Source organism: Penaeus monodon, chromosome 1, assembly GCF_015228065.2.
Source record: "Penaeus monodon isolate SGIC_2016 chromosome 1, NSTDA_Pmon_1, whole genome shotgun sequence".
NCBI lineage: Eukaryota > Metazoa > Arthropoda > Malacostraca > Decapoda > Penaeidae > Penaeus > Penaeus monodon.
In genome coordinates this window covers 65,649,347-65,660,548 of record NC_051386.1, presented here as the reverse complement: position 1 = coordinate 65,660,548, position 11,202 = coordinate 65,649,347, and positions in this window count along the sequence as shown.

The following is an 11,202-nucleotide window of genomic DNA, read 5'->3' as shown; positions in this document are numbered from 1 at the left end:
AATGATGTATAGCCTCCTTTAGCACTTTGCCTGGCCTTGGCTTGGGTCTTTCAGTAATGGATCAAGGATACTCGTGGGGCGTCATTTCAACTGCATTAATACAGCTTTTCTATGCTCTGGACAGCCTGTTGGCATTCATTGAAACCACCAGGGTACAGAGGATCAACGGTATGACGTACTTTTGGGAATGGATTGCTTCTGCTGCAAGTTGAATTCGTGATGTGAAGTGATTAACAGCATCCTTAAACAGACGGAAATCATTACAGATCCTGAAGTACTGCAGTTGATCTAAAAAATATTCCAGTCCCGCACGTTCAAGTCGCCATCTCTGCACTACATTGGCTGGAATTACCATTCAACCTCCTGCAAAAGTGTTTGAAAAGTGGTCGCTTCCATGTACGTTTCCATGACCTGCGCAATGAAATATCTGAATCAGGTGAGACAACTGACAGGCTACTATTTGGAGAATGTCCCAGTTTGAATTTGGAAATGTGTGGGAGTGCACTGTTAAGTAAAATGCATCTACTCTTAAGAACAAGGACTCCAAGGCCCTTTCCTCGAGGGTTGCACGACAGTGTCTCCCAGAGGTGATGCCGACCCATTGAATCTCCCAAGAGTAGAAATGGATTGTGGCAACTGCCCAAGTACATCTTCCAAATCAATCTATGTTGAGAGTATGTGGAGAAGGTAGATGGAGCAACAGTATAAGGTCGTGTCAAGCCTATTCTCACAGCCTTTCAACCTGCAGCTGTTGTCTGCAGGTGGATGGCCTGGAAGGGATTATCTTGACATACCAGTACTGCTACTTTCTCCATGAGAAGATCCATTCTCCCGAAAGTCCCATAATGGCTTGAATTGGGAATTCTCTCAGGGAAATTTGGATGATTTCCATGGTAATAATCTCTTGTAGCATACATAAACTGGGTTACCATGAAGCTATCAGATGTTGTGTTCTTATCATTGCAATGAATTCACGACGTTCCATTGGATTAGGGTATCCAGTTCTCCATGCTACTTCATAAGGTGTTTGGCAGCACCTGTGGTCAAGGTTTGCCCACACCTTTAAGCTGTCCCTTTCCAGGATCTTGGGAGAATCTTTTGAGGGGATGTTTACCCGTGGAACTAGTTTCACAGGCTTCCTTTTGACATGCTCAGGATTTCTTTGAATAGGCAAAGGACAGACCTGAGCCTTGCATAAGGGGCGTTCTGCTCAGCAGCGAGGCCCCTGTGGATAATGATGTTGTGGAGCTGGAGCTGGTTCACGTTGAGGGACTCTGGAGCCTTGCCTGATGGCTCCAAAGACCTTACTTTGGGAGGAGGAGTCTCCTCAATAGACGCCTCACTCCTACACCGTTTTTGGAGGAATTCACCATAGGCAGTTTCAGCAATTGGGGACTGGGGTTTAAAGTAAGTGGCAGAGTGTGTCGTCTTTTGGTGTAGAAGAACCGGAGGAAGGTGTGTGGGAAGAGGAAGGGCTAGAACAGTCGATAAGATTTACATGGCTGTGGAAACAGCACATGGGCACGTTGCTTTGCCTCTGGAAAACTTTCTCCTTTTCTCCTTATTACCAATATTCTTATTCAAATTTGTACCTTTTACACGATTGAAGAAGCTTCATGAGCTTCTCGCAGTGGTAACAGCAATTATACCCGGACAGTTGTCATCTCCTTTGATGACATATTGTACCACACTTATACACATACTCTGGCGTTGCCATTTCCCTAAAAACGGCAAGAGTAGCTCCCATTGCCCATAAAACCCTAGCAGTGGAAAAGCACCGCATTAGGGTAGAGCCCATATTGGCTTTAACTTGAGGTGGTACATGACAATTAACTGATTACTGGAAGGGGACTAACTTGTCTAAAAGGTAAAGGAGAGATGGGGTTGATGTTCCAAACCATCAACTTTCTTCTTAAAACGTTTACTGCCCACTACATTAATATTCTCCTAGTTCCTGATAACAGGTTTACTCCTTCAGAATACCTCCATCAGGTTTCAGGAAAGAATTCCCTTACGGTGATTGAGGGTTTGGTGAGGAGAACATAAAACTGAGCCCCAGTGGATGTTGCATATCGCATGCAGATGGGTCACTCTCGTCCTGGTGGACGAAACCTCAATTAATTAGGCCACCAATCCACTGGGGGGTGATGCGAGGATCATGTGGACAACCTCAACTATTTTCCGATGTCATGTCAAAAAAAATTCTTCATTCCTAACCACCACCATGAGTCCAACGAGAGGAAGTTATAGTTGGGCTCAAATCTCCCAAACAGCCACCACAGGGGTAATGCGGAAATATACCGCAGGCCACATTACAGTAATGATGGCCAATCGCAGGGACTATGCGCTACCGACCTGACCAGTGCGCTTGACCTAGCCATATCTGACCAGACGATGATTTGGACAAGGGCCTGATCAAGCCACTGGCTAACCAGAATAAAGGACCAAAAGGTCTGTGTCGCTCGATGCAGGCGAACATCGCTCAACCTCCAGGACTCCTGTCTCACTGGAATACAGGATCGCCACGCACGGCAAACACATGTCGGAAGAGAGTTCTCCTGGGTCCAAGATGGAATGAACAGGGGCGTGGGTGCACCATCCCCTCTCATAGTCTTGTGATTTGCACAAGGAAGCCATTTTGTCTCACTCCCCTCACTGGTGACTCCTCCAGTATGGGTAGCCCTCTGGTCCGGCTCACCCAGATCATTGGGACCTCAAGCCCCCCCACCGCGGCAAGGCGGCTTCCGTTAGGGGGGTACACACCATGGAGCGATGCAAGACTTGATAACCATTCAACCGAGCCATGCGACATGCTTCAGTGGCCTCTGTCGTCTCCAGGGAGATGGAATTCTGCCTGTACGCCAATCATCATCATTATCATTATCATCATCATTATTGTTATTATTACTATTAGCAATATCTTTATTATAATTTTTGTTATTATATAATCAACACTATTATCATTGCTACTATTATTATTGATGATGATGATACTGCTGCTGCTGCTGCTCCTGATGATGATGCTGATGATGATGATGATGATGATGATGATGATGATGATGATGATGATGTTAATAGCTATAATAATTATAGAAATTGTAATGGTAAAAATAGTAATGATAATCATGGTAATGATTATTATTATTATTAATAGTATTATCATCATGACTGTCATTATCACTATCATCATCATTGTTTTCATTATGACTATTATTATTATTATTATTGCTATCATTAATATTCATCATTACATACATTAAGTGCAGTGGTAGTTATCTCGTCTCTGCAATTTCGTTGACCTTAGTTCAAGACCCGCTCCTTCAGTAGGCGATAAACCCATTATTATTATCATTATCACTATTATTAATTTTTACATCATCGTTATTTAGCTTCGGCTAGAAGTAGATGGAACAATAAAATATTTTTTTATTGAAATATAACATCTTACGGCTACTAGTGCTAGAAATCTGGTACTTAATATAATTTTTATGACTGCTATCTCATTACGTACATCATATCGTGAAATGCAAATACATTTAGTGTTAAGAAAGGAGCTATACCCTTTGAATACGGAATATTCAGCTGACAATAACAATGGCTATTAACAAATTATATAAATATCAATCCAAAAAATAACTATTTGTGAGAAAAGTAATTTGCCGAAGATTTTGTCTGCACAGAAAACAAATTGAAAAATAAACTAAATTAGATTCAGTTCCCTTGTGTTTAATTCGTTTGGAAAAAATGAGAATTTTTTCCTCTAACCACTCCGCCAGGGATGTATAGCTTGTTTACGACACACACACACACACACACACACACACACACACACACACACACACACACACACACACACACACACACACACACACACACACACACACACACACACACACACACACACACACACACACACACACACACACACACACACACACCGAAACAGATATGTATGTGTATATATATATAAATATAAATATATATATATATATATATATATATATATATATATATATATATATATATATATATATATATATATGTAGATGGTCTATGGACACTGGTCCTCCTCTCACATACGTACATGAGGGTGTAAACAGGAAGTAGGTTAATGAGAACCGGAAACCGCAATCGATTTATGTAACCAATGACCGTAACCGCAAGTGATTAACGTAATCAATGACCGTAACCGGAATCATTAATCATAGTTAATGATGTTTAGCATGGACACCAGACTACCTTACGGTCGTTCATGGCGCATCATAGCAGAAAGTAGGCATAATTAAAGTGATTATCAAAATCAATGATCGGAACTGGAAATCATTAACTGACTCTAATGATATCTAACAGGGTGTCCCTCCCCTCCTCTCCAATACAGGCGACTGGACAGAACGCCTCACCTTACTCATTACAACAGGTTAATGACCGCGGAAAGTGATTAACGCAATCAATGACCGTAACCAGAATCATTAGTTACTGATGTCTAACACACACGAATGATCGACCCTCCTAATGAATGAGGCAATCATAATCCAACCCAATGCCAGGTGTCACAGTTGGCCCACCACCACCACCACCCTCTTCCATACCCTCCCACCCCCATCCCACAATATTCATCATGCTTAAACTTGTACCTGGATCGAGAATTGACCCTGTTACAGACGAATGATCATCCCTCCTAATTAATCATAATCCATAAATGTCCCTCTAATGATGTCTAATACACACACCTAAAGGGTTCCTCTCACCCTCCCCTCCTCCTCTACAAACCAACCCTCCTTCCCTTCCTACCGCCCCTGCCCCACATTCCTCCATACCCAAAGCAATAATAGTAAGAAAAAGAAGCAAACAAACAAATCACAAGTCCTACTTAAGGAATAATACAGCCCTGCACTGAAGTGCGAGTGATCACCCCTCCTAATGAATGATGCAATCATAATCCAACCCAATGCCAGGTGTCACAGATGGCCCACCTCCATCATCACCCTTCCTCCCCTCCACACCCGCCCCCGCAATATTCATCGTGTTTGAACTTGTACCTGGATCGAGAATTGACCCTGTTACAGACGAGTGACCACCCCTCCTAATGAATGAAACTGTCATAATCAATAACCCTAACGCCCTCCCCCCGTCCCCCCCCATCAGGTCGGTCACACAACAGGTCTGCTTATGACCAATAATTACCTTTCGTCCCTCGCCGTGACAGGGATAAGAATACAATTAACTGAAAAGGATTATAAAACTCTTACAATATATACTTATTTTTCTATTTCCATAACACACATATTTTGCGTCAATCCCGTATATGGTGTAAGCAATGTGGAAGAAGAAGAACTCGTGCTTGCACAATTGTCTCTAATGTCACCACCACCCCTCCTCTCCTCTCCAAAGCATATTCTGTTTTTGCTAAGAGAATATATATCTGGTTCTATTCTGTGTTTGCTAACGATTTCTTACTATTGGTGAATGATGAGAATATATTGGATAGATCATCTTCACCGGTGGCAGCTTTTGGATGTTTGATAGGGCATGTGTCAGGACCATCTATGTAGCGATAAGTTTGAGCTGTCTGGAAAATAATTTTTTTGTCTCGATCGTATCCTCCTCTTAAATGACAGTCTGTCACCAGTGGATTACGGAACTTAACCCGTTTCTTCATTGCGGTGATATCTCCAGGTGGCGATGATTTATTATTTGTAGTGTAGGTGGGTTTCTCCATTGAATATGTTCTTTTCTTCCTGGCGTATTTTCACTCACTGTTCACTCACCAAACGACTAAACAGGGCTTTAAATACCATTGGCGGCAATATTTCCATGCTGGCAACTATTGTTATTGCTGGGCGGGCAGGAGGTAGGCGGTTGGGAGCGGTAGGGGCCTCATCTTTTAACATGTTATACTAGCCGTTCTTACATCCCAGAGACATCTTCATAATAAAAATGTAGTTTATTGAAAAGGATCATGAAATTCTTGTTGTACTTTATTATGACTCTCAAGCTTACACAAACATACGTCCTAAGAGGTGATAACACAAATAACAGGCTTAAATTTTCTGTGTAAATGTAAATGCGATAACCAATATTTCATACCTTTGCACGTTTCATACTTATAAAACTAAAAGGTTAATTACATAATAGATTGAAAAGACGCTGGTTTTATTCTATTTAGAGAGCATTAATAGGGTTTTCAAGGTATCTACACCAGGTCAAAGACGGGTTTCCCCCTCGTATTTACGCCTGAACACCTAATTATCTACCAACTAGCATCACTACTTGCCCATTTGTATAACTATTGTTTGAACTTGTAACTGACTTGACAAATGACCGTGTTACAGACGAGTGATCACCCCTCATAACCAATAACAAATATCCGCACAAGGGAAAGAACCCAACCGCAGGACGGATAGAAGTCAGGCCAGGTAATGACCAAATTCAAGGTGTTGACCCGAGAACAGGTGATCCTTCCTTCCCTTCCTACCGCCCCTGTCCCACATTCCCCCATACTTCATTACAAACCAATAATAGTAAGAAAAAGAAGCAAACAAACAAATCACCAGTCACGAGTCCTGCTTAACGAGATAATACAGCTCTGCATTGAAGTGTTACAGGTGAGTGATCACACCTATAGCTAATGAGCGTGACATGATCAATATGATAGCCCGATGTCAGTTGTCGCTGACGACCCCACCTCCATCATCACTCCCCCCTCCCCCATATGCCTTTATGCACTCAATATGCCTTTATCATGACTCTCAAGCTTACACAAACACACGTCCTAAGAGGCGATAACACAAATAACAGGCTTAAAGTTTCTGTGTAAATGTAAATGCGATAACCATTATTTCATACTTTGCACGTTTCATACTTATAAAACTAACAGGTTATTTACCTAATAGACTGAAAAGACGCTGGTCTGATTCTATTCAGAGAGCCTGAATAGTGTTTTCAAGGTATCTACACCAGGTCAAAGACGGGTTTCCCCTCATATTTACGCCTGAACACCTAATTATCTACCAACTAGCGTCACCACCTGTCCCAATGGTTGACTCAGTTATGTTTTGCTAATTAACCTCAAGGGACAATGCGGTATATTTCCTAAAATGTTCCTGACGCATTTCTCGATGTTTTACAATCTACAATGCAACTTAGGAAATATATTTAGTTTTCTCTTAAGACCCATATGTATAATTATATACAGACGAGCGTATCTTTCCATAAGAGATCGGATTACAATACACTCTCCGTTTTATGATGATATCAGCACAGAAAGTGGACTAGCTCTTCGGCAATTTACTCCCCCCCCCCCTCCTCGAAATTGTCTATAGTACCTGGCTACACGTATATAGGAAGAAAAAGAACGATGCAACGGTAACAAATATTGTTTGCGCATTCAGGCACCACTTATTAACCCAATCGGCACGTTTGGCAAGAATACATGCCATGCCCACTGTAACACAGGTTTATTTATTGTATTCACACATACATGGCTCTACAAGTGCTTAGTTATCAAGGAGTCACTTATTAGTCCTACCTTTCTCACCTGTTTACCCTTTTCCTTGACTTTTGGAAAGGATCTTTTGCATTATTTCATTGTCTTAAATGTTAACAAGATTTTAATAATACTTTAATAATCATAACATCAATAAAAATAATAACAGTATTGATATCAATTGTATTAAAAGGAAAAACGCATTTTCCCGCCAATTCAAGGAATGGGGAAATCAAGATCAGTCAGTAGGGCCTACTGATAGACTCCTTGGAGGCTGAGCACATGTGGAGCCATCTGTATGTAACAAAATTCACAAAAACCTACAAGGGACAGAACATAAATCCAGGGTGATTGGGTTAAGTAATACATGCATATATTTTCTTAAATCTTTTACAAAGAGAGAAAATATCTTTAAGTCGACACTGAATAAAACTTGCTACTCGACCTCTTCCATATTTTCTGAAGAACTTAATATACAAGCCAAATGAAGAAAACATCCTTCACCTATAATTTTTCACTATGCATCTAGTTGCTGCAGTGACGAAAACTGTTAAAGACCCATGTAAACTATTTCTATCTTCAAAAATAAAAAAAGAAGGCTTTGATTAATTGTTAACACATTTTCCCCTTTTAGCAATTGACTCTTTATCAAAACCAAGAACTTTTCTGAAATATAAAAATAAAAAATTGAGGTAAAATAATAAAAAACCGTCACCGCCGCGTGCGCGTTTACTTGCCAGGCCATGCAGTAGCGCTGGTGAAGGACGCGTGGGGAAGTAGGCGGCTTACAATCTCCCCTGTCTAACTGCAGTCAGTTTTACAGTAATATATCGTGCTCTGAATAGGTTAACCGACGTAGGGGGTGGGCGATGACATAGGTAGTTTAGCTGTTGAAAGATTACAATTTACAAGATTTAGTAAAAAATAATGTCTCAGGCAAATAAGTTGATACCTTCAGGCATTTATATATAAAAGGGTTATATCGTGTTTATAAAAAAACATCGATGTCGAAGCTAATACCCATGGTCAAAAATCCCTGCTTTAGGCTAATTTGTCTGTGGCTTTGTCCAATACAAGAACAATTATAAAAACTTTATAACATGAGGAGACAAAGTATGTTAACAGTTTTAGGTATTTTATTGATTTCCACCTTATATAGTAAGGTAATATGGTAATTTTATACAAAAATAGTATATAAATATATTGACACTATAGGTAAGCATTATTTGTCATTAGAGAATAATTTGATAAAATATAAGCATGTAATGACTCAGATGCGGTCGTTAGTATTTATAAGTTTCTATCAGAATCTGAATGCTCCTTCCGAAAGAGGATATTTCCGTAACCGATGGAGAGACGTTTCCGAAGGACAGCAATTTTGTCTCCTGTTATCATCGTATACCCTTTTCTGCGTATAGGAAAAATAAGGGTTTGAGGACAGCGAGAAGTAAAACTTGAATGAATGATAGAATTACTAAGTTGGCATTCTTTGAAGATTCGATTCTAATAAACGATCGCGACAAACGTTTGTAATCTTCCAGAGTTTATTGTGTATTGCAGTCATACGAGTTATTTATTGTTTTTTATACTACCAATTTTCTTCGCAAGGAACTTCCAAGCTTGATATGGCTATGAGCATCACTAATTCTAAGCCAAACCCTGTCCATGCATATTTAGGTCGTCATGTGAAGTCATGTTATAACTACATTTATTATTATGATAAATAATTTACTTCCTCGCGGTAAATACAGCATCACGTTTAATCGCGGGACGAGGAGGGAGGAGCATATGTAGGAGAAGGGGAGAGGTCCCACCAACAAGCAATGATATGTTTGATAGGGAGGACGGGTCGTGAATTATCGGAACGAGCAGGGTGTGTAGAAGGATGTGGTGCGAGGACCAGTAATTGAGGCAAGCCCTTCTAGAACTCTCTACCTATCTAGAACATGAGGATTTACCTTAGTCAAAGGACTGAAGGTTACGATTTCCGTGGTAGATATTCATTGACTATGCAGTTCTTCACGAAAGTAGGCGAGAAAAATACCCCCCTGGTGTCGCTTATTGTCCCCCCCTTTCCCTCACTTCCCCCGTCCGTAATGGTCTTTGTATGTCAGTTAGGTTTTTATCTCGTGACAAGTGGGGTTTTCGCTGACGCTCGTCATCTGGGTACTACCTGGAGCATCATCAGAGTTTAGGAGGACACCTTTAGATAAAGAAGGCTTTAGAGACATGGATGAACACATTGGCTTTTTGTTAAGGATGGCAGAAATAGGATAATGTATTAACACTTGCCATTTATTTCCCAAGTCAGAAAAACTGCTCTGGTCTTACACAAATACTTCAATCACCCTTGTATTTGAATAAAAGGGCATTTTTCTTTCTCTAAGTTAGGAAAAAGGGAAAGTTTTCCGCCCCTTTATTATGAGGTAATGTGATTTTTTTTTTTGTTCCCAAAAAATTGTCATTTGCAAAACATGTTTCTTGCCTTTTCCCTCCCTTTAGGACTGTGATTTTCAACCCTTTCTCTATAACATACCTCTTCGACTGTATGGTGCTCGTCATATACACTTTTACTACCCGGTAAAAACAAGAATATCTGATGTAGACGCATAACAGGAAAAATAAAGTACCTTTTTTATTATATATTTTGCAAAGAATGTTTTGATTAGGAAAAGTGATATATAGTTGTTGATAACTTGGTTTAAGAAAAGCTGAAAAAAAAACACATGAAACATTATCTGTAGGAAATTTGCATGCTGCCTGCTAAGATCTATTGCATCACGGATGCCATGTATATTTTTACTCCCTCTGGTAAAAGTACCCATGGTCAAAAATCTCTGCTTTAGGCTAATTTGTGTGTGTGTGTCTTTGTCCAATACGCAAACAATTATTAAAGCATTATATCATGAGGGGCAAACAAGTTATATTATTTTACCTCAATTTTTTATTTTTATATTTCATAAAAGTTCTTGGTGTTGATAAAGAGTCAATTGCTAAAAGGGGAAAATGTGTTAACAATTAATCAAAGCCTTCTTTTTTTATTTTTGAAGATAGAAATAGTTTACATGGGTCTTTAACAGTTTTCGTCATTGCAGCAACTAGATGCATAGTGAAAAATTATAGGTGAAGGATGTTTTCTTCATTTGGCATGCTTGTATATTAAGTTCTTCAGAAAATATGGAAGAGGTCGAGTAGCAAGTTTTATTCAGTGTCGACTTAAAGATATTTTCTCTCTTTGTAAAAGATTTAAGAAAATATATGCATGTTTTACTTGATAAGTGGTGCCTGAATGCGCAAGTAATATTTGTTACCATTGCATCGTTCTTTTTCTTCCTATATAAGTGTAGCCAGGTACTATAGACAATTTCGAGGAGGGGGGGGGAGTAAATTGCTGAAGAGCTAGTCCACTTTCTGTGCTATCATAAAACGGAGGATGTATTGTAATCCGATCTCTTATGGAAAGATACGCTAGTCTGTATATAGTTATACATATGGGTCTTAAGGGAAAACTAAATATATTTCCTAAGTTGCATTGTAGATTGTAAAACATCGAGAAATGCGTCAGGAACATTTTTGGAAATATACCGCATGTCCCTTGGAGGTTAATTAGCAAAACATAACTGAGTCAACACGTGGGAAGGTGGGTGATGCTAGTTGGTAGATAATTAGGGTTCAGGCGTAAATATGAGGGAAACCCGTCTTTGACTGGTGTAGAT